The sequence below is a fragment of the Monodon monoceros genome, unplaced genomic scaffold (genome assembly GCF_005190385.1).
Source record: "Monodon monoceros isolate NGI ecotype Baffin Bay Population unplaced genomic scaffold, NGI_Narwhal_1 Super_Scaffold_8, whole genome shotgun sequence".
Taxonomy (NCBI): Eukaryota; Metazoa; Chordata; class Mammalia; order Artiodactyla; family Monodontidae; genus Monodon; species Monodon monoceros.
The window spans coordinates 47,855,098-47,881,407 of NW_021703785.1; positions in this window are offsets into that span (position 1 = coordinate 47,855,098).

The following is a 26,310-nucleotide window of genomic DNA, read 5'->3' on the forward strand; positions in this document are numbered from 1 at the left end:
TGAGAAGAAATAAAAGATGATTATGAATTAGGATGTATTAAAGGGAGATTTATATTGGAAAGATGAATGAATAAGAAAGCTATTTTAATAATCTTATATACAACAAAAATTTAATAAAGATGCTGATGATAGAAATGTTATAGAAACAAATTGAACAAGAATTATGAGTTGATTTTGGAAGGGTTAGCAATTGATACTGGGCAGTCATCCAAATGAGAGATCTTCAGAAATGGCTGATGAAAATATGTAACTGGAATGGTGTGAAAGAGGTCAGTAAGATTTAAAATTAATTTTATCTAAATAAGGATAATGTGAGGTCATAGAAACAGATAAAACAAACACACAAACAAAACTTTTTTTTCAATAAAGAGTAAACCTGAGAACAGAACTTTAGGTAAAAATGATTATTTATAAGAGCTATTGAGCTATGCCAAGGAAATAAAGAAGAGTTACTAAGAGGTACAAAGAAAGAATGTTACACATAAGAAAAAAAATGGAAATATGCAAAATTCCTGGAAGAAAAAGAGAAGAGATTAAGAAAGAAGAGAAGGTACAATGCCAAATTAGAGAGGGCTCAGGGAGATTATCATTTGATGTCAATGCTTTAATGAGTTATTCAGAGACTTTAGTAGAGACATAGTCATCAAATATATGTATATATATATATATATTTGGTAAAGAGTCATGAATCAATGAAATGAAATGTGTAATTAATCACTTTTTCTTAATTTGGAGTGCACTGGAATTAGTAGTTTTAAGCTGAAACATTTTAAAAAATGTATGCACATCTTAATGGGAAAATAATCCATTACTTATATTTGATATTCTTGGGATCCAAAATCCAAAGTAGAAAAGTTTAGTTTGAGAAGGATAAAGTGAATACTTCTCTTTTAAATACAGGGGTGGGGAAACCAGAAACAGCAGGGTGAAAGAAGAAAAGAGAAAAATTATTTTAAGATGGAAAGAAGGGAGTTAAGGGAAAGGATAAGGGCAACTTAGATCCCAGGAAAATTAAGAGGTGAAACTACCTACAGAGTAGTTTTGATAAAAGTAGAGGAAAGAGTTTGAAAGCTCTGGGATGGATATGTTCCCAATAAATCAATACAAGATGAATAGAAGAAGTATAGAGGATCAGGGGATGTAAATTATTTTATGATTCTTTTTTGGGCTACTCAGTAGCTGTAGTAAAGGAGGGTAAAATGAGAAATAGATATTACTGTAGGCCAGGACTCAACCAGGCAAGAAAAAGAGAAGTTCTGTTTTGGTGATACAACCTGTCCAGGAGTATACTGTTGAAGCGGCTAATGCATAAGTTGAAATGTGCATGGAGGCAAGTGAAAATCAAAACAGGAAATGGTGGACTGAGCAAATGTTCAGAGTTTGCTACTTTAGCAATAGCATGAGGATGAAAAAGTAAATTGATAGGAAAGAAGGAAAGAAATAGTTTAAAAGGCAAAGAGTTATATGAGAATAGAGAAGAAATTTGACTTTGTATTAGGAAGGAAAACACATTTTTAAATCATAACATTGCCTCCACAACAGTTCTTAGTCAAAGTATAATGAAAAAGAAAGTCAAAGTCCCAAAATATAGGGAAACAATGAGTATTAGAAATGTGTGTTAGAAATATTAACAATGTGGCTGGTGAAGTTTTAGAGAATAATGATTTTGAAAAAAGAAAGGGAAAGGTCCTAAAATACCCTAAACTATTTTGAAAAAAAATTATAAAGTGGGAAGAATCATTCTTCCTGAGGTTAAGGCCTGACATATAGTTATGGAAACCAAGACAGAGTGGTATTTGTGGGGGGTAGTCATGTGAATGAAGAAAACAGAAAACAGAACCCAGAAAATTGATCTCAATAAATTTGTGCAATTAATTTTTGAAAAAGGAATAAATATAATTCAATAGAGGGAAAACCTTTACAACAATAAGTATTGGAACACTGAGGAGACATCAGCCAAAAGATGAACCCTATACTAAAACTCAACATTTTATAAAAATTAAGTCAAAATGGATCATGGAGGGCTTCCCTGGTGGCACAGTGGTTGGGGGTTGGCTTGCTGATGTGGGGGATGCAGGTTCGTACCCCGGTCTGGGAGGATCCCACATGCCACAGAGCGGCTGGGCCCGTGGGCCATGGCCGCTGGGCCTGCACGTCTGGAGCCTGTGCTCCGCGATGGGAGAGGCCACAAGAGTGAGAGGCCTGCGTATCGAAAAAAAAAAAAGGATCATGGAATTAAATGTAAAACATAAAACTATAAACTTCTAGAACACAAGAGCACATCCTTGGAACCTAAGACTAGGCAAAGAGTTTTTATACTTGACACTAAATCCCAATTTTTAAAAATAACATTGATAAACTGGAACTCATCAAAATGAAATACTTTTGCTCTATGAAAGATCCTGTTAAAAGGGTGAAAAGACAAATGGCAGATTGAGAGGAAATATTTACAAATCACATATCTGACAAAGACCCTGTATATAGAATATATGAATAACTCTCAAAACTCAAAAAACAAATCAATTAAAATTGGGAAATAAACAATAAAACAACAACAAAAAACACATATGGAGCTTTCACTGAAGAGGGTAAACAGATAGAAAATATGCATGCAAAAATATGCTCAACATCATTAGCCATTAGAGAAATACAAATTAAAACCATCATTAGGTATAACTATACACTATCAGAATGGATATGGTAAGTCCCCTATATACAAATCTTCAAGTAGCGAACTTTCAAAGATGCAACCGTGTGGTCCCGTGTCCAGTCAAGTAAGTTAGGTCACATGTCTGTTGTACATTTTCAAGTACGTGCATTGCCTACAAGTGGTTGTGCTTTTGTGTACTTTACAGCACAGTATAGAGTAAAGTAGTATAGTATCTTAAGCTAGATCTTCAAGAGGATGACTTCATTGGACTCCTTGCTGTGAAACACGAGGAGCTTACTAATGAAGACCTGATAGAAGCAGGGCCAGAGAAAGGATGACGAGAGACAAGAGGAGGAAGAAGTAACTGAAGAACCGAAGAGATACATGACACAAGTAATGGCAAGGGGATTTTCTTTATTTGAGGAGGCACTGTTAGTTTTTGAGGCACTGGATCTGAGCATAGAACAGTACACGAAGGTTGCAGCAGCCATTCAGAATGCAATCCAGGGCTACCATGTCACCTATGAAAAAAAAAAGAGCTACTACCCAGACATCATTGGATCGCTTTTTCAAGAGGGTAGATAGAATTGAATCCAGCAAGGAACCAGAACCTGTGTCATCAACATCAGTGTGAGTGAAATTGCAGCTTGCCCTCTGTCTCCCATTGTTGATGATGCTTCAGCTGTTACCATCTCCCACCTCCAGTCAGTAACTCTTCTTGCAGTTCACTCAATGTCAGCCCCTGTATGCCAGCTGTACTTTTCAAGGTAGTGTACTGTAATATTAAAAATGTTTTCTTAATTGTTTCCATTTGTTTTTTTATGTATTATTTCTGTGAAAAGTATTATAAACCTATTACAGTACAGTACTGAATAGCCAATTGTGTTAGTTGGATACCGAGGCTAACTTTGTTGGACTTATGAACAAATTGGACTTACAAACGTGCTCTTGGAATGGAACTCATTCATATGTAGGGAACTTACTTTAAAATGAAAAATAATAATTCTAAATGTGGGCAATGACATGGAGAAACCAGATCACTCATACAGTACTGATGGAAATGTAGAATAGTACAATTATTTTGGCAGCTGGTTTAACAGCTAGTTTAATTCATAGCAGCATTAGTAGATAAATGGTTAAACAAACTGTTGTATTACCGTGGAATATATTCAACAATAAAAAAGAATGAACTATTGGTACATGTAACAAATTGGATGAAACTTAAGTGAAAAAAGCCAATCTTGATTCCATGTATGTAACATTTATGAAATAACACAATTATAGAGACCGATAACAGATTAATGGGTTCCAGCATTTGATGGGGAGGTTATAAAGGGGTAACAAAAGGAGTCTTGTGATTGTCTGATGAATATTTTGATTGATGTAGAGGTAATGCAAGGCTAGATATGAGCTAAAGTCACATAGAACTACACACATGCATACACACACACACCAAATGAGTGCATATATAACAGGTGAAATCTACTAAATTCTATAGATTGCACCGATGTAAACTTCTTGATTTTCACATTGCATTATAATGTGTAAGAAGTTAACATTGTGGGAGGGTGGGAAAATGCTGTATGAGACTTTTCTGTGCATTTCTTTGCAAACACCAATAAGTCTATACTATTTTTTTCTTCAAAATAAAATGTTAAAAAATAGACTGTGAGAAGAAAAAAATTGTAAAAAAAGATGTCAGGAATTTTAGATAAAAAAAGATTCTGAGGTTGGAGTTGCTTATAAGGGAAAAGTTGAGTAGACTTTTTAAACAAACAGAATAAATTTTGGAAGAATAAAGAGGAAATGAGGGAATTGTTTAATAAAATAAGTCAATAATAGTTTCTAAGCATTTTATTTAGAGCATGGTTATGTTCATTTTTCATTCCAGTAATAGGAATAAAGACAGTCTCCATTCCAGAAGAGAGTAATTTCAAGAAAAATTAAAAAAAAACAAAAATATTAACATAGAGTTATGTCTGTGGAAAGAATGAGAATATGAAGAATGGGTAACCTTGATAGTAACTTTAGACCTGGATACTAAATAACATGATATTTTATTAAGCAAATAAGTATATTTGTGTTACCTTATATAAATGTCCTTCAATTAAGTAAAATTTTTACTGTTCAGTTTGTTAAACTGTCTAACAATCTAAGATAAAAGAATGCCCAAAACAATAACCCAAAAAGGTAATCTCATGTTTATTGCAGCATTATTTACAACAGCCAAGACAAGGAAACAACCTAAATGCCCATTAATTGATGAATAAATAAAGAAAATGTGATATATACATACAATAGAATATTATTCAACCATAACAAAGAAGGAAATCCTGCCATTTGTGACAACATGGATGAACCTTGAAGGCATTATGATAAGTGAAAAAATCAGACACTGAAATACAAATGCCATGTAATCTCATTTATATATGGAATCTGAAAAATAAACAAACAAGCAAACAAATTCAGAGACAGAAAAAAATTATGGTAGCCAGAGGTAGGGGGAGGGAGGTGATTTGACAATGGTTGAAGGTGGTCAAAATGTACAGATTCCCAGTTATAAAATAAATCCTGGGGCTGTAACTCCAGTTAATAATACTGTGTTGTATATTTTAAAGCTGTTAAAAGAATAATTTCAAGAGTTCCCATCACAAGAAAAAAGAAAATTTTGTAAGTATGTAATATAATGCATGCTATCTAGACTTAATGTGGTGATTATTTCACTATATACATATATCAAATCATTATGTTATACACCAAAAAGTAATACAATCTTATAAGTCAATTATATCTCAATAAAACAAATTTTGAAAAGAATGTCCAAGTTTTCCCTATTTTCCCTAAAGGAAATATTCAGTATTATTTAGTTAAGTAATTTTAATATGAAATGAATGTTAGTAGAATGACTGAACAATATGAAAAAAATTATACCCTGTAATAACAATCAATAAAATTTTTGCAGATGGGATATACAGAATTAAAGAAGACATAAAGAAAATGAAAGATGTTAAAGATAATACTTTCAGACAGTTGTAACAATATAAATTAAATCTATAATAAATGATTTCAAATGAAGCTATCCAATGACTGATGATTAGCTAATAGTGAAAAAAATATATATGTGCTTGAACTTTAATATGTCATTTTTTTAGATTGTTTTTTAAATAGAAACCACTAGTTATTAGGCAATAGATGTGAGTGTAAATGATATTTAAATTCTAAATATAACTGATGTTAAAATAAATGATACAATTTATTTTGTAAATCCTTATTTTTGCTTGGGAAATTTTTAATAAATAAATAAACAGTAGATTTTTTCTTTTAATACATTCTTTTTTAAAAGAAGTTTGTGTAATCCTCAGACTGTCACTTTTAACTACAAGGTTACCCCTACCATCATAAAGTTATTAGAAGTATTTTAGTAGACAAAAAAAGCATGATCCACACCACTTATTATAAACAATATTTTGCCAGATACACACTTTTCTGAACTACCAATTAAAAGAACCACCATTTGATTTGAAACATTTCAGAATGGGGTTTTGTGAAGTCTTGTTAGGATGAACACACCTTCATGGGTGAAGAAACAAACATTTTATTATTTCTATAACAAAGAATTTGATGTGTGTAAATATGAGAAAACATTTTAAAGTCTTAAAATGTTTTATTCTTTGGGACAAAACAAAATTATATGTTAAAATTCAGATATATTTAAAGGATGAAATATGTTGAATATATTTTATTATTTTAATGAAAATTTATGCTTGCATTTCTCTAATTTTCTCAGAAATATTCCTCAACTTATTACATTATGGACAAATTTATTTATTAATATAAAGTTTCCAAGTAGTGTTAGGCTGTACATAGATGATAGGACAGATTTAATTAAATACGGAACTATGGTTTAATGAAAAAATGAGAAAAAAATTCACAGAAATTGTGGATTTTCAGTATAAAGTACATTTAATAAAATTAGCTATTCACGTTTTAGTCATCCTTTGCTAGAATCTTAAGAATTTTTGTCTATAATGTAAATTGACTATATTCTTTCTGAAATTACAGGATGAAAACAAGTTTCTAAGAAAGGATAACTGATTTCATTAAAATTATTTGATCAGGATAAAGGTCTAAATCATCAATGACCTAAGTAAAGATTAATTTTCAACTCATTCCTGATTTTGAATTGTTAGTAAAAGAAATTTTAACCATAGCTAATTGTAATAAAGTCACTAGAAATCCTTAGGAAAATGTTACAGCATGTCAAAATTTAAGAAAATAGGTAAATATGTATGTATATAAGAGACATGCATACTCGCAGAAAGACATGCATATACTTGTAGGTTACCAAGTTTATGTGACATTTAAAATCATTTTATTAGTGTGACACATGTACACTGTTTTTCTTAAAAAACAAAATAAGTTTAATTTACTTAATTTTGCTGGTGTGGTTTTCCTCAGAGGAAAAGCTCTCTTTTTTCTCCTAATCCAGGTAAAGTTTAAAAATAAATTCAACATTTTCTTTGATATAAAATGTCACATTCTCTTTTACTGTAATCCCTTGCACAGTTTCTTGGTGATGTAAAGCTCACATATAAAATCCAATTTTGCACAATATACTGTCTAAAATTTAAAAGCATGTCCACACTAAGAGCTAATTCATGGTAGGGTTTTTTAGACAGAAATGAATAGTCCATTCAACCTTACTTAACTGCCATTTCATCACAAATTGAAGGCAAGACTAGAGAAACAGAAATAAAAATGTTTGTAGCCCCAGCAGTTCAGGGAGCTTGCAATTCCTTTCAAGCTCCTTGTTTACTACAATCTAGTAAAGAATCAGCAAGTATATTAACAAGCTCCTTTAAATAAATATATACTCTGGAGATTTCCCTGGTGGCACAGTGGATAAGACTCTGCACTCTCAATGCAGGGGGCCTGGGTTTGATCCCTGGTCAGGGAACTAGATCCCACATGCATGCTACAACTAAGGAGCCCATGTGCCACAACTAAGGAGCCAGTGAGCTGCAACTAAGGAGCCTGCCTACCACAACTAAGACCTGCTGCAACCAAATAAATAAATATTTTAAAAATATATACTTTGAAACATTTTTTATAAAGACTGTTTTTACTTTTTTAAAAATTTAAGTATAAATTTTGATAATTGTTGTCATTTTATAAAGTCTAGATATATTTTCAAAGTCTTTCTTGTTCTAGAAATCAATTTGCTATATTTTGTAAGATACCTAATGTCATCTTTTATATACATAATTTTATACAGTTAAAAGTATCTGTTATAATAGCATAATTTACTAATTCTTATGTAACTAAGAGGTAAAACATGCACATACAATGTGAAGTTATTAGAAATCCTGACACTTTATTAAATTGCTCCTCTAAAATACATTTCCCAAAAAATACTAGAATTTTGCTACTAATAACATTATGCTAAAATTATTGCAGCATATAAAAATATAACACTCCTGTTAAGCCACTCATTTTCCAAATTATGTCAAACTTCTCATAACTACTGGTTCCCAGGCAGAAAGATCAAGTACATGTCCATAGCAAAACAAGTAGTTAAAAATATGCACTGTATGTGAAAGAGGCAAAATTAGACAGGAACAATTTCTCATAGCTGTGTATTTCAATTTGTAGGAAGTAATCAATTAAATATCACAATACATTTCAGAAAGAGAAGAGAAAATAAAGAAGTCAGTTGAAGAGCAAATGTTGAGTGTTAGCTAAAAGCAGCAATGGAAGTAAGCTAATATAATTAAAAGCATTAGAAGACAAAAATTAACATCCTCCCTCATTTCCTAACTAGTTTTGAAATCTCAGGTAAGCTACTTTTATTCTCTAGGTTTCAATTTCCTCATTTATAAAATGAGGAATAAATTGGAGTTTCTGCCAGTGATAGGACTGTCACTATCAGATTGAAAATAATACCTGACAGTGAACTCAAAAGGAATGCCTCTGACTCCCAAACAGAAACTGGTTTCCTGGTGGATAAGAAGATACTCTGACCAAATGGGCCTTAAATTCCCCTAAGCCTGACTAAACTTCAGACATGTTTCTTTCCTAGATTCTAGGCCTTTGACTCCCTTTTCTTAGAGCATTTACTTTAGAAAACTTTCAATTATGAATTCTTTCTCTACACCTTTGAGATGTCAATATTCTCCCAGCCTCTTCTGAAACCCAGGAATGTCTTTCTCAAGGACCTAGGATCCATCCTTTTGAAATGTAATCACAGTAATCATAGAGGAGATCAACTTACCATCTTCCAGTCTCTGTGAGAAGGTAGAGGTATAATGTCAATAGGGACAATTAGCAAATGCAAATGGCCTAATCACACAGAACACCCTCCTTCCTTAATGTTCTACAACACTTCCCCACTAGCTCACCACAACACCTAAAAACTCCCCTGCCCTTTATTTCAAGAGACTTGAGTTCAGTCTCTCTCTCCTATTGCAACAGTCTTGAATCAAGTCTTCCTTGTCTGTTTAACTCTGTTAAGTACAACTTTTCTTTGACAACTCTGACAGAAAAAGGGTCTCTCAGCATTAATAGATACAAACAAAGATTTAATAATCAAATGATATAAAAATATATAAACAAAATTCTAAATATACAATGAAGGATTCTCAGAAATAATTTTAGAGAGAGATGTGTTAAGAAATTCCTCACAGATTTTTTTTTTTTAAAAGAGTCATAAATATAAGAAGATACAAAAAAGTTGTTCTTAAGCTATTTTAGGTCATGGATCCCTTTAAAATTTAAGCTAAGGTTATACATCTCCTCACCAAAATAACATATTGAAAGAATGTTTCAGAGTATGTCAGAGCAATATATAGCAGTCTATGAACCATGTTATATTGCTGTTATGTATTATAGTTTCATAATGCATAAAAAATAATTTACTTTAGGGACTGCCCTGGTGGTCCAGTGATTAGAACTCGGTGTTTTCACTGCTGTGTCTCTGGGCCCCACTTTCAATCCCTGGTCAGGGAACTAAGATACTGCAAGCCCCATGGTGTGGCAAAAAATATATATATTTTATAAATATGAAAAGAAGTTTGTGAATACCTCAGCAGTATATTCTTGATTTCTGACCAATGATATAAATGAAAAAATAAAGTTAAAATTCCATAGCTTAGAATTATATTATTATGTGACATTTATATACATATACTCTTTCCAAATGCTCTTAGCCCAACTATAAAAGTGATCAAACATAAAGAAATTTTTAAAAATTGCACAATACTCTCCCAAATTAAAATATTAAGAAACAAAGTTTCCTAACTGTTTCTTGAGGAAAAAAAAAAAAAGAAAAGAAAGCAAACACAACAAAAAACTCTTTAATCTAAAAAATTTTAACACTTAAAATTAGGGAAAACAATGTTTATTTAATATATAGAAGTAAGCAAAACTCTAATGAAAAGTGAAATCATAGACGAAATGTTTTCAATAATAAGCTAGAAAGAAATAATGTAAGCATTAGCCTCAACACATCAGAAATAAAATAAAAACATATTTAAAGTAAACTCAAAATATGCATGATAAAAGAAAGGAAAAGAAAGAAGAGTATTAAATAGATAAATAAATACATTTAAAATTTAAAAAGTAACTTTCTAATTAACAAAATTCTAAAACTTTGGCAAGTGCCATTGAAAAGAAGAGGAAAACTTGGCAAGTATAATCAAAAAGAAGAAAGAAGACAAATATCAACATTTTTAAAGGGGAAAAGCAGCATAACAAAGAAAATGAAAATTATAAAAAACTGATATATACATCTTCACATTTGTAATTTTTAAAATACTAATTACATGAAAAATTTTCTATGATGAAAATATTTCACAAATATTCCAAAAAGAATACAAATTTTAACTAATCCATTCCTGTTAACTTCTGAATCATAATAGGTTACCAGGAAATAAGAAAAGTAGGGGAGATAGCTTAGTATGGGTTCCCAGAGAGTTAGGCCTTTGAATGAGATTCACTGAAGTTATTTATTGAGCATGTGTCCTCAGGAGATTCCTGTAAGCAGGACAGGATGCAAGGAAAAGCTAAACAAAACATGGTTTTAGCTGAAGTCTAGCCTCTGCTGGATCCTGTGGTGAACTCCGGGAATGAATGGCACCTTTGAGAGAGTCTTACATGGTACAAGAGGGCCACCCTTTTTCATGTGAGTCATTGGCTATGATACACCCTCTAGAGAAGTTTTAACCTCCCAGGAATCTCCAGGTGAGACTGCACCCCTTGGTCCTGAAAAATTCTCCAGTGATGACCATGACTGTGAACTCTCAGCGACCAATACTCAGAGCAGCAGAGGAATGTATCAACCTCCCCAGCACAGGGGATCATAGCAGACAACCAACAGCATCTATTACTGGCCTGTTGTAGAAGAGACATTGTTAACGTTTATTTAGCTTCTATTTTAAAGTATCAGGATGATTAGAAAAAGTTTTCCTGAATTTCAGAATTTAACAAGAGAATGTCATTAAGAAGAATATATTTTCACTGTTTAATCTCAAGTGTGCTTTACTTTAGAGTCATAAGGGGTTAAATGAAGAAGGATGTAGTCTGAGCTTTAAAGAGAGAGAGGCCATGGAAGTGGGGAAACAAACCAAATGGATTGAAAAACAAAAGCAATTCATGTCATTGTGACATCATTGACTAAAAGTGAATGAAGAAGAATGAAGTTTATGATTATGCAAAAATAGAATACTGAAGAACTTTCAGAATCGAAAGTGGCAATAGTAACATCTCTTCATTGCTTGAAATTAAACTAAATACTACCAGTTTATCTAAGAGAAAATAACCTAATTCTCAATAACTTAGAGGAATAAAAGTAACATTTTCTGAGTGGCGGAGTAAAAAAAAAAACAAATGCTATACTCATAAAAAAAAAGAAAAAAGAATATGCTGTTTGAAAGAAGCCTTACACAAGAGCACATGTTATAATGATTCCACGTATGAAGCTTTTAAACAAAGAAAACTAATATACGGCGGGAAAAAAATGAGCACAGAGGTTTCATAGAGTGTATTAGGGGCAAGAACTTACTAGATAGAGTGATGGGCAATCGTTCTGGGATGGGAGTAATGGTCTATGCTCTACATGGGAGTTTGGATTATATATGTTTTGTGCACAATCCAGTTATACATTTTTAAAACAGCATATGTTTATAAAATGTGTCCATTTTATTGTATATAAAATAGAAGAGTGAACTCTTATTAATGATATTCATAATAAAACATTCAGGAGGAGGTGTACTAACATCTGCATTTTTCTTTAAAATTCATCCAAAAAGAGATGGATTGTGGAAGGACAGAGGAATGGATAAAGGGAAGTTCTGTGATAGAACAAGTATAATGAAACGTTGCAGGGAGAATTGTAGTGCTGGGTGTATGAGCATTCATTATAAAATTCTCAACTTCATATGTTTGAAATATCTATAAAGAAACATTGCTTGAAAATTGTTTAAAAACTCATCTGAAATTTTTAAAGGGGGTTTTGGTCCTGAGTTAATTTTGCATTCTAGTATAATGTTGAGAAGAGAGAAGTGGTCATTTCTCCTTGCTAGATATTTTCTCTGTAACAAGTGATGCTCATTAGTACATTAATGGATTGAAAAAAGAAAAATCAGGACTCACCTATGACTGATCATTTTAATGACTTGGAATATCACTAGAAGAGATATCTATTTAATCCTTAAGGCTTCTAGCAAGTTGAATGATGGAACTTATGCAATTTAAGAGAACAATACATTATGCTGGATTTGGCAATTGTGAAATGCACAAACCAGAAAGCTATTCCATATATTTGATTGTAATAGTTGAGCTTCAGAATTGGCTTCCTACCATTTCTATAGTTCTGGGAGTTAGACATACTCCAAATATCAGAAGGCATCATGATATAATGGAAAAGTTGGTTTAAATTTCCTTATCACTGGAGGGAAAGACTTATAAAATTTTAACCTCTCACCTAAGATTTCTGATCATCAACTTATACATCTGTAAAATGTGGTTCTCAGATAGAGTATGTAAAGTTCTTGACATACTATAACTTTTCAATATATGTTACTTAATTTTCCATTCTATTAATATAAAGCAATAAAACATACTAATAATTTCACCCAATATTAATTAACTAATGTTTAACACAATGTTAATTATTTATAGCTTGAAAATTTTTCATGGACATTTCTATCTAATGATTTGAGACCTAAGGTTTGACAGCACTGTTGTCTGTTTTCCCAGCAGTGTGGTTGCACTGAGCAAATAGAATTTCACTTTCTGAAAATGTAAGCCCTTCTGAAAAATCACCAGAGCAGTACTTTGGGATGAGCATGAATGTGTCCAAATGACAATTTCAGCCACTCCAAATTAACATCATAATCTTAAAAATTATATTATGAATATCATCAGGATCTATGCCATGTCTCTCTACTAACTTTCATAAAAAGAAAACTCAAAACACACACACAGACACACAGGGACCCATGGATGCACACCACCAAATTCAAAGAAACAACAAGCAAATGCAATAAAACATACTGGAAAAAAATTTGCTTTCAAAAGACATTTCCAATTCAGCTAGTGTAAGTAAGTGTTTTTTTTTCCTGTTTAACAAAAATTAAAGCATGTTTAACAGAGAAATAATTAGAAATTTATCAGCTTCCTTGTCCTTATTTTTAGCAAAAGACACAAAGGCAATAACTCACTCAGGCAAGCAGAAAGAAAGTGGTTATTTGTGTAGTGGGAAAGTGATATGATTCAGTAACAAATAATGTGTACCTCCTGGTACTCGTCTTTTCCTCATGTCAACACAAGTCAAATCTCTCAGCACACATTTATCTCTTTGGTAAGTTATTAGCAATAGGACCAGTCTAAACTGAAAGAGCTTTTTTTTTTTTTTTTTAACATCTTTATTGTAGTATAATTGCTTTACAATTCTGTGTTAGTTTCTGCTTTATACCTAAGTGAATCAGCTATACATATACATATATCTCCATATCTCCTCTGTCTTGCGTCTCCCTCCCACTCTCCCTATCCACCCTTCTAGGTGGTCAAAAAGCACCAAGCTGAGGTCCCTGTGTTATGTGGCTGTTTCTCATTAGCTATCTATTTTACATATGGTAGTATATATATGTCCATGCTACTCTCTCACTTCCTCCCAGCTTACAGTTCCCCCTTCCTGTGTCCTAAAGTACATTCTCTATGTCTGCGTTTTTTATTCCTATCCTGCCCTAGGTTCTTCAGAACAATATTTTTGATCTTTTAGTTTCCATATGTATGTGTTAGCATACGGTATTTATTTTTCTCTTTCTGACTTGCTTCACTCTGTATGACAGAATCTAGGTCCATCCACCTCACTAAAAATAACTCAATTTTGTTTCTATTTATGGCTGAGTAATATTCCATTGTATATATGTGCCACATCTTCTTTATCCATTTATCTGTCGATGGACACTTAGGTTGCTTCCATGTCCTGGCTATTGTAAATAGAGCTGCAATGAGCATTGTGGTACATGACTCTTTTTGAATTATGGTTTTCTCAGGGTATGTGCCCAGGAGTGGGATTGCTGGGTCATACGGTAAGTCTATGTTTAGTTTTATTAAGGAACTTCTATACTGTTCTCCATAGTGTCTGTATCAATTTATATTCCCACCAACAGTGCAAAAGGGTTCCCTTTTCTCCAAATCCTCTCCAGAATTTATTGTTTGTAGATTTTTTGATGATGGCCATTCTGACTGGTGTCAGGTGATACCTCATTGTAGTTTTGATTTGCATTTCTCTAATGATTAGTGTTGTTGAGCATCCTTTCATGTGTTTGTTGGCAATCTGCATATCTTCTTTGGAGAAATGTCTATTTAGGTCTTCTGCTCATTTATGGATTGAGTTGTTTGTTTTTCTTTAATATTGAGCTGCATGAGCTGCTTGTATATTTTGGAGATTAATCCTTTATCCATTGATTTTTTTGCCAATATTTTCTCCCATTCTGAGGGCTGTCTTTTATTCTGGTTCATGGTTTCATTTGCTGTGCAAAAGGTTTTAAGTTTCATTAGGTCCCATTTGTTTATTTTTGTTTTTATTTCCATTTCTCTAGGAGGTGCGTCATAAAGGATCTTGCTGTGATTTATGTCATAGAGTGTTCTTCCTATGTTTTTCTCTGAGAGTTTTATACTGTCTTGCCTTACAATTAGGTCTTTAATCCATTTTGAGTTTATTTTTGTGTATGGTATTAGGGAGTGTTCTAATTTCATTCTTTTACAGGTAGCTGTTCAGTTTTCCCAGCACCACTTATTGAAGAGGCTGTCTTTTCTCCATTGTAAATTCTTGCCTCCTTTATCAAAAATAAGGTGACCAAATATGCATGAGTTTATCTCTGGGCTTTCTATCCTGTTCCATTGATCTATACTTCTGTTTTTGTGCCAGTACCATACTGTCTTGATTACTGTAGCTTTGTAGTACAGTCTAAAGTCAGGATTCTTCCAGCTTTGATTTTCTCTTTCAAGATTGCATTGGCAATTCAGGGTCTTTTGTGTATCCATACAAATTGTGAAATTTTTTCTTCTAGTTCTGTGAAAAATGCCATTGGTAGTTTCATAGGGATTGCATTGAATCTATAGATTGCTTTGGGTAGTAGAGTCATTTTCACAATATTGATTATTCCAATCCAAAAACATGGTATAAATTAAACATAGTTCCCTCTATGCCTCCTTTGGGGAAGGTTTTTATCATAAATAGGTGTTGAATTTTGTCAAAAGCTTTTTCTGCATCTTTGAGATGATCATATGTTTTTTCTCCTTCAACTGGTTAATATGATGTATCATATTGATTGATTTGCATATATTGAAGAATCTTTGCATTCATGGGATAAACTGCACTTGATCATGGTGTATGATCCTTTTAATGTGCTGTTGGATTCTGTTTCCTAGTATTTTGTTGAGGAATTTTGCATCTATGTTCATCAGTGATATTGGCCTGTAGTTTTCTTTCTTTGTCACATCTTTGTCTGGTTTTGGTATCATCATGATGGTGGCCTCATACAATGACTTTGGGAGTGTTCTTCCCTCTACTATATTTTGGAAGAGTTTGAGAAGGATAGGTGTTAGCTTTTCTCTAAATGTTTGAAAGAATTCACCTGTGAAGCCATCTGGTCCTGGGCTTCAGTTTGTTGAAAGATTTTTAATCACAGACTCAAATTCAGTGCTTGTGATAAGTTTGTTTATATTTTCTATTTCTTCCTGGTTCAGTCTCAGAAGGTTGTGTTTTTTTTAGAATTTGTCCATTTCTTCCAGGTTGCCCATTTTATTGGCATATAATTGCTTGTAGTAACCTCTCATGATCATTTCTATTTCTGCAGTGTCAGTTGTTACTTCTCCTTTTTCATTTTTAATTCTATTGATTTGAGTCTTCTCCCTTTTTTCTTGATGAGTCTGGCTAATGATTTATTAATTTTGTTTATCTTCTCAAAGTACCAGCTTTTAGTTTTATTGATCTTTGCTATCATTTCCTTCATTTCTTTTTCATTTATTTCTGGTCTGCCCTTTATGATTTATTTCATTTGGCTAACTTTGGAGATTTTTGTTCTTCTTTCTCTAATTGCTTTAGGTGTAAGGTTAGGTTGTTTATTTGAGATGTTTCTTGTTTCTTGAGGTAGGATTGTATTGCTATAAACTTCCTTCTTAGAACTGCTTCTGCTGCATCCCATAGGTTTTGGTTCCTCGTGTTTTCATTTTCATTTGTTCCTAGGTATTTTTGGATTTCCTCTTTGATTTCTTCAGGAATCTCTTGGTTATTAAGTAGTGTATTGTTTAGCTTCCATGTGTTTGTGTTTTTTAAAGATTTTTTTTCCTGTAATGGATATCTAGTCTCATAGCATTGTGGTCAGAAAAGATACTTGATATGATTCCAATTTTCTTAAATTTACCAAGGCTTGATTTGTGACCAAAGATGTGATCTATCCTGGAGAATGTTCCATGAGCCCTTGTGAAGAAAGTGTATTCTGTTGTTTTTGGATGGAATGTCCTATAAATATCAATTAAGTCCATCTTGTTTAATGTATCATTTAAAGCTTGTGTTTCCTTAATTATTTTCAGTTTGGATGACCTGTGCATTGGTGAAAATGGAGTGGTAAGTCCCTTACTAAGAATGTGTTACTGTTGATTTCCCCGTTTATTTTTGTTATCCTTTGTATTGAGGTACTCCTATGTTGGGTGCATAAATATTTACAATTGTTATAACTTCTTCTTTGATTGATCCCTTGATCATTATGTGGTGTCCTTCTTTGTCTCTTATAATAGTCTTTATTTTAAAGTCTATTTTGTCTCTTATGCGAATTGCTACTCCAGCTTTCTTTTGATTTCCATTTGCATGGAATATCATTTTCCATCCCCTCACTTTCAGTCTGTATGTGTCCCTAGATCTGAAGTAGGTCTCTTCTAGACAGCATATATACAGGTATTGTTTTTGTATCCGTTTAGCCATTCTATATCTTTTGGCTGGAGCATTTAATCCATTTACATTTAAGGTAATTATCAATATGTATGTTCCTATTACCATTTTCTTAATTGTTTTGGTTTTGTTATTTTAAGTCTTTTCCTTCTCTTGTGTTGCCTGCCTAGAGAAGTTCCTTTAGTATTTGTTGTAAAGCTACCTTCGTGGTGCTTAATTCTCTTAGCTTTTGCTTTTCTCTAAAGGTTTTAATTTCTCTGTCAAATCTGAATGAGATCCTTGCTGGGTAGAATAATCTTAGTTGTAGGCTTTTCCCTTTCATCACTTTAAATATGTCTTGCCACTCCGGTGCCTTTTATAGTTTCTGCTGAAAGATCAGGTGTTTACCTTATGGGGATGCCTTTGTATGTTCTTTGTTGTTTTTCCCTTGTTGCTTTTAATATTTTTTCTTTGTATTTAATTTTTGATAGTTTGATTAATGTTTCTTGGCATGTTTCTTCTTGGATTTATCCTGTATAGGGCTGTCTGTGCTTCCTCAACTTGATTGACTATTTCCTCTCCCATATTAGGGAACTTTGCAACTATAATCTCTTGAAATATTTTCTCAGACCCTTCCTTTTTCTCTTCTTCTTCTGGGACTCTTATAATTCAAATGTTTGTGCATTTAATATCATTCTAGAGGCCTCTAAGACTGTCCTCAATTGGTTTCATTCTTTTTTTCTTTATTCTGCTCTGCAGTTGTTATTTCCACTATTTTAACTTACAGGTCACTTATCCTTTCTTCTGCCTCAGTTATTCTGCTATTGATTCCTTCTAAAGAATTTTTAATTTCATTTATTGTGTTGCTCCTCATTGTTTGTTTGCTCTTTAGTTCTTCTAGATTCCTGTTAAATGTTTCTTGTATTTTCTCTATTCTTTTTCCAAGATTTTGGATCATCTTTTTCACCACTTCTGAACTATTTTTCAGGTAGACTGCCTATTTCCTGTTCATTTATTTGGTCTGGTGGGTTTTTACCTTGCTCCTTCATCTGCTGTGTGTTTTTCTGTCTTCTCATTTTGCTTAACTTACTCTGTTTGGGTTTTCCTTTTCACAGGCTGCAGGTTTGTAGTTCACATTGTTTTTTGTGCCTGCCCCCAGTGGCTAAGGTTGGTTCAGTGAGTTATGTAGGCTTCCTGGTGGAGGGGACTAGTGCCTGTGTTCTGGTGTATGAGGCTTGGTGTTGTCCTTCTGGTGGGTAGGACAAAGTCCAGTTGTGTGCTTTGGGGTGTCTATGACCTTATTATGATGTTAGGCAGCCTCTTTTGTAATGGGGGTGTGTGTTCCTGTCTTGCTAGTTGTTTGGCATAGGGTGTCCAGCACTGTAGCTTACTGGTTGTTGAGTGGAGCTGGGTCTTAGCAATGAGATGGAAATCTCTGGGAGATCTTTCACCATTTGATATTACATGGAGCTGGGAGGTCTCTGGTGGAACAATGTCCTGAAATCATTTCTCTCATCTCAGAGGCACAGGCCTGGCACCCGACCAGAGCACCAAGACCCTGTTAGCCACACGGCTCAGAAGAAAAAGAAGAAAGAAAGAAAGAAAGAAAGAAAGAAAGAAAGAAAGAAAGAAAGAAAGAAAGAAAGAAGAAAGAAAGAATAAATGAAATAAAGAAAACAAATAAATAAAAAGAAATAAAGTTATTAAAATAAAAAGATTATTTAAGATTAAAAAAAATAAAAATGTAATAAAAAAGGAGAAAAGAGAGAAAGAAGAGAGCAACCAGACCAAAAACAAAATCCACCAATTATAACAAGCACTAAAAACTATATTTAAAAAAATAAAATAAAATAAATGGACAAACAGAACCCCAGGACAAATAGTAAAAGCAAAGCTATACAGACACAATCACCCAAAGAAGCATACACATACACACTCACAAAAAGAGAAAAAGGAGATATGTATATATATATAAAGGAAGAGAGCATCCAAATCAATAAACAAATCTTCCGATGATAATAAACTCTAAATACTAAACTAAGATAAACATAAAACCAGAAACCAGTCAGTCGCATACAGCAAACCCCAAGTCTACAGTTGCTCCAAAATCCACTGTCTCAATTTTGGGATGATTCGTTGTCTATTCTGCTATTCCATAGATGCAGGGTTCATCAAGTTGATTGTGGAGATTTAATCCACTGCTCTTGAGGCTGCTGGGAGAAATTTCCCTTTGTCTTCTTCGTTCACACAGCTCCTGTGGTTTAGCTTTGGACTTGGCCCTACCTCTATGTGTAAGTCACCTGAGGGCGTCTGTTCTTCACCCAGACAGGACGGGGTTAAAGTAGCAGCTGATTAGAGTCCTCTGTCTCACTCAGACTGGGGGGATGGAGGCATATGGAATGCAGGGCGAACCTGCAGTGGCAGAGGCCAGCATGATGTTGCAGCAGCCTTACGTGCTCCATGTGTTCTCCCGGGGAAGTTGTCCCTGGATCACGTAACCCTGGCAGTGGTGGGCTCCACAGGCTCCCAGGAGGGGAGGTGTGGATAGTGACCCGTGCTTGCACACAGGCTTCTTGGTGGCTGCAGCAGCAGCCTTAGCATTTCATGCCCGTCTCTGTTGTCCACGTTGAGAGCCGCAGCTCGTGCTTGTCTCTGGAGCTCGTTTAGGCAGTGCTCTGAATCCCCTCTCCTTGTGCCCCCTGAAACAATGGTGTCTTGCCTCTTAAGCAGTTCCAGACTTTTCCCAGACTCCCTCCTGGCTAGCTGTGGTGCACTCGCCCCCTTCAGGCTGTTTCACACAGCCAACTGCAGTCCTCTCCCTGGGTTCTGACCTCGGAAGCTGGAACCTCTGCTCCCAGCCCCCACCCTCTCCAGCTGGTGAGCAGACAAGCGTCTCGGGCTGGTGAGTGCTGGTCGGCACGATCCTCTTTGTGGGAATCTCTCCATTTTGCCCTCTGCACTCCTGTTGCTGTGCTCTCCTTCATGGCTCTGAAGCTTCCCCTCCTGCTACCCGCCATCTCTGCCAGTAAAGGGGCTTCCTAATGTGTGGAAACTTTTCCTCCTTCACAGCTCCCCCAGAGGTGCAGGCCCCTTCCCTATTCTTTTGTCTCTGTTTTTTTCTTTTTTCATTTGCCCTACCCAGGGATGTGGAGATTTTCTTGACTTTTTGAAAGTCTGAGGTCTTCTGCCAGTGTTCAGTAGGGGTTCTTTAGGAATTGTCACACATAGAGATGTATTTAAGATGTATTTGTGCAGAGGAAGGTGATCTCCATGTCTTACTCCTCCACCATCTTGAAGATCTCCCCTGAAATAGTTATTTTGTAACTTTACTGATTAAAGAGAAGAAATAATTGAAAATAGAACAATGAATATAAATTTTAGGCATTATAATCATTCTTTCCTAGATTAAAACAAATAAAATGTTAAGTGGAAGTTATTTACCTTAATGGTGGAATACAGTCTTTCCAACCCATGGAATGAGACACTCATGACTCTCAGCTGCAACTAGACATTAATTTTATGAGGATTTTTCATAACTACTAATATTGCAGTGCTCCAACATACTCCTAAGTCTGCTAACAGATATATTAAATATAATGTAATTACAATGAAGATGAAAAAATATGTTCAAAATTCAAAGACTAAGAAATGACCATGACAAAAAATAAAAATGGTAATAATAAATACATGAGTTTTAAGTGAAATGTGTTTGTTTTTTACTTCTCGTCTGTCATTTGCTTCTTCACCACTGTTTTTTGGTCATAAAGGACTTTTATATCTGAATCAGTTTTCTTGTTATTTCTTTACCCACCACTACCAATATGGTTTGTGGCTGTCTCAGCAGAGCACAAGTTTACTAGAACAGGAAGCAAAAATTTTCATATTGGGTCACTAGCCTTATTGTTTCTACTCCTTGAATCCTGGAGCTATGGGAGAAATAGCACCAAATGTTGGATGTTAAGATCATATAAAACATTTGGATAAAGTTGCCCCCACCCTGCAATGTGTTCTCACCTAGCTGGCAGATATAAATAACTCTTCAAAAGACCATTTCACCATTCTATCAAACCAGCTGCTTGAGGATGGTAGAGAAAATCATAAGAGCAGTAAATTCAATGAGCATGCACCCATTATGTGATGACAGGCATAGCTGGGGAGAGAGGCTGAATGGTATCCACAGAATGGGTCATCCTACCCACTTGATTATTAAAATCCTCTGCTAATGTCACCCTTTGGTGAACATTCATATGGAACACAAATATATTTACATTTTTTGCCTATTCTGAAGGGTCCATCCACACGTCTTCCCCAAATTTTGGGGTCACAAAGTTTCCCAGGTTCACTGCTCAAAGTTCTGTCCATTTCAAGAATATTCCTTCACCATTGTCCTTCAGGGTTGTCCCAGAAAGAGGTTATAGTGCTACAACTGTCTACTTTTGAGTGGCATCTGCATATTCTGCAGAACCATCTGTCTACCTGGCTCAGATCTTCTCTTCTTCTGTCAACTGAGTGTGGAGAATTCCCCATATGGTCATAGGTGTAGGCTGAGAGAAAGATCACTGTAGGGCAGAAGTGGAGATAATGAGCATTCAGGACACATCTTTATATAACTTCATATGCCTTCAAGATATGCTGAAGCCCAATCATGTATATGCCACTTCCTTTTGATGATGGAGTACAGCTGTGCCTGCCCAGTTGTATGACTTGGTGAGTCAGATAACACCCAGTTCATGATGGGCAGCTCAGAGCTCACAGAAACTTGGTAGCCCATGGTCAAGTGTTCAGTCTTTACTAAAGCCCAGTAAATGTCCAATAGTTATTTCTTAAAAGGAGAATTGGTATCCACAAAGAATGGCAGGGCTTTGCTTAAAAATTCAAAAAAGCTTGCACTGTGATTTATCTAAAGGGCTTGCCAAAGTCTCCAAACAGCATCCGTATCTGCTGACACTTCAAGTGTCATAGGAGTTGTCTGATCATACAGCAAAAACAGCAGAGTAGGTTACACAGCAACCTGGGCCTATTGTAGAACTTTTCTTATTCTGGTCCCACTCAAATATAGCAGCTTTTCAGGTCACTCAGTAAATAGGTCAGAGTAACACAACCAAAGGAAGAATATGTTGCCTCTAAAATCCAAAAAAGCCTGCTAAGTATTGTGTCTATTTTTTTGATTGTAAGAGGGCCAGATGCTACAACTTATCCTTCACCTTAGAAGAGATATCTTAGTATGACCTACACAACCACACACACCCCCAAATTTCACTGAGGTAGAGGGACCCTGAATTTTTGTTGGGTTTATTTCCTACCTTCTGGCACATAAATGTCTTACCAATAAATTAAAGAAGTTGCTACTTCTTGCTCCCTACAGCCAATCAGCATAGTATCATAAATGTAATGGATCAGTGAGATATCTCATGGAAGGAAAGGCTATCAAGATCCCTGAAAACTAAATTATGACATAGGCCTAGAGGGTTCATATCCCCTGAGATAGGACAGTGAAAGTGTGTTGCTGGTCATGTTGCCTGAAAGCAAAATTCTTCTGTTGATCCTTATGGATAGAGATAGGAAAAAATCACTTGCCATATCAATAGCTTCATGCCAGGTATCAGGGGATGTATTAATTTGCTCAAGTAATGACTCTGTACAACAACTGCATTTGGAATCACAATTTTGATTAAGTTTTCAATAATTCACTGTCTTTCTCCAAGATTCATCTGTCTTCTGCATAGTTCAAATAAGCAGGTTGATTAAGGATGCAGGGAGAATCACCACCCTTAGTCCTTCAGGTTCTTGATGGTGGCACTAATCTCTGCAATGCCAGGAAGAATGTGATATTTCTTTTGGCTTACTATTTCCCTAGATAAAGGAAATTCTAGTGGCTTCCAGTTAGCCTTTCCTACCATGATAATCTTCACTCTCCAGGTCAAGAAACCAATGTGGAGATTCTATAAGCTGCTGAGTATATCTATTCCAATTATGCATTCTGGAACTTGGGGAATAACAAAAGGAAGGTTCAAGGACCCACTTTACTCACTGTGAGGTGAACCTGAGCAACGACTTCACTGATCACTTGACCTCCATAAATCCCTACTCTAACTGATGGGCCACAGGGACATTTTGGATCTCCTGGAATTAGTGTCACTTCATAGTCAGTGTTCAATAATTGCTGAAAAGTATGATGTTTTTCCCCTAGATCCCAGTTATCCTAGATCCTTTTGGAGAAGCTGGGAAAACATTAACAGTATAGATTTTTGGTAGAGTACTGAGGTCATTCTTCAAGGGGACGCAGCCTCCCTTTCATTCAAGGAGTAAACTGTAAACTGGTTCAAGTCTGGGAATTGATTAAGAGGCTGTGGCTCTCTGTTTTTATGATTCAGGCTGACTTTTGTTCACTTGACCTAGAACTTTTCTGCTTATACAGATAAAATAAGAATTTAGTACACCATACAGATCAAGTGAGAACATAGCAGGTTTCCTATCTATTTCACTTCTAGGAACACCATGATCAACTATCTAACTTCATAAGTCTGTGCAAGCCAGACTATTCTGATTGCTACTTTTACTCTTCTGTCCAAATCCATCTTGCTTTTGGTGGTTGAGTGCCACCACATGGTCCCTGACATCCCAGGATTTGATTATTCCCATTGCATTTAAGTTTCCCAATTCAGTGAGCACAGTTCCCATTGTAAGGTCTTTCATACCTACAGAGAAGAGCGATCAAGGGGTCTTCAAAATGTCAGTGATCCCCTCACAAGTTTATTTCTCTCAGTACTGGTGAAACATATGCCTTCTGGATCCTCTCAGTGTGAGTGTGTATGTCTTAAATGACAAATCCATTCTTTCTAATCTACTTAAGTCATTGAATCCCTTCTTCTACCTTAAACCATGGCAGGTCTGGTGTTACTGAGTAGGCTCACTGTGGGGCACCTTTTGTTCCATGTTTCAGTAACCACTCAAATAATTAGAATCTTCTTAGTTCCTGAGTTACAATATTAAATGCAGAATATCTTCTTAGTGAGCAAATATCAATAAATTTAATCTGATCCTACTTTATATTTCTTCCACCATTATCTCACATCATTAGTATCCATCCCCACACATGTTCTCTGAATTTTGCTTGTATTAATTAGAAAACTCAAGTAGTTCTTTTGTAGTGAAGCACATCTCCTTATGGGTCACATTTTCTTCCTTGCCTTTATGGGCCTGCTGGGACTAAATCTAGATATGGGGTCTAGAAGCAAAGAGGGGTAATGGTGGTGGGTTCTGAGGGCAATCATCATTGTCTTACATGGCAACTGCCTCAGTGAAAGACATTTAAGTCTCCTCAGGTAATGCAGAGCTAATCCCCTCAGAAGAGGGTCCACTCCCACTTGGGGGTGGGGAGGCTTTTTCCACTGGAAAGAACACTAATCTGAATTGAGGAGCTCAATGGACCTATCTTCATCAGAGTGTGGGAACACCCATCCTAATTTACAGGACCCCACTCATTCTTAATCAATGCCCTCATTTTAAGAGTAGGCTCCCTATGAGACTGGAAGTTCAACTTGTGTTTTAATTCAATCAGTTGCAGGATGAGATTCTGTATTTGATTTCTGGCAATCTCAGTCCTGGGTCTACAGGAGATAAGGGTTTCCTTCATGTCCCACATAGGAGCTTCCAGGTCATTTATGCATGGTTGAGCTGGTTATTCAAATCACTGAGCTCATCCTATTTTTCTCCACTTTGTCCAGGAACATGAGGAACAACCAGTCAACATTATTATATTGATTGTTTTCCAAAAATGTTTAAAAGTATTGTATATATTCAGCATCTTGATTCTTATAAGTGGTTGATTAGGAGTATGCAATGAAGATATTCTGGAAATCTTTATAAATAGTTAATGCTATGAACTCTCAGTGCTGTCTTTACTACTAGAAAAATAGTTATTTGTGTCTGTAAATCTAATAACATTGGGGAGACAAAGTCAAAAACTTCAGAACAAACTCAGAAAACTCATCCTTAAAATTCTGTTCTTCTAGAACGAGTTTTGGTACCAAAATCATCTCTATTAGTCAGGGTTCTCTGAAAAAACAGATATACACTCATATATATGAAATGTGTCATAAAACACAGTAGAGTCAGTGGTATAGTTCCAGTCCAATTCCAAGAACCTGAGAATGAGGAGAGCTGATGATGTAAGGTCCAATCCAAGTGCAGAAGAAGACATCTGTCCCAGATCTAAAACATGCAGAGAGAGCAAATTCTCTCTTACTTCATCTTTTGTTCTATTCAATCCTCTATGAGTTTGGATAAAACCCATCAGTACCGGGGAGGACAAACTGCTTTACTCAATCTACCACTTCAGATGTTAGTCTCATCCAGAAATATTTTCACAGCAGCACACAGAATAATGTTTAACAAAAATTCTGGGTACTCTGTGTTGTACTCAATTTGGCACATAAGATTAATCCTCCCAGTGTTCCTCCTCCATCCAAGCAGAATCTCTAAAACTAGTCCATCTCTCTGTCTTTCCTCCTGTGGGATCCAGAGTGGACACTTCTTTCCTCTCTATCTTAGTTATCTCTATCTCAGTCTGTCCTGTCCTGTCTTCTATGGCATTGTTCCCTCTGGATTTCAGCCTTTTTCTCTAGTCACTCTTCTCTTTCATAGTCATTTTCCTACCTTTTGAATTTTTAAATTTTCTAAAATTAGAAATTAAATACATCTTACTAAAGTATCAGATGACTCTATATAAAAACATATATAAATATATAAATATGTTAGAACCAATGAAAAGCCTTACTTCTTTTGACCCCTACTAATAGGATCTAATTGGATTTTTCCCTTTATTTCATTTTCATAACGTGTTAGATATTCAGTTCTCACTTCCTCAGCATGATCATCTCTGTGTTTCTAAACTTGCCTTTAAGAGACAATGGATCATTAGCTAATGACTATAGTTGACTGTGATAGTCTCTCAAGAGCAATGAAAAGTAATGAGGGCAGTGACTAAAAACAGAAAATCAAAAAGAATATACCTTTAATAAATATAGAGTGAAACCACTACAGGATGAAGATATGTAGGTCCAAGTGGCAAAAATCATGAAATAGCCTTGTTGACATTAATAGTCTAAGGAAAGTTGAGATAGTAAAACAAAAGGATCTAAGCACATTCAGAATTGAGGATTCCAAGGAAACATTAAAAAAGACAAATTCACTTTAAAAAAAATATGACCTTAAAGTTATACTC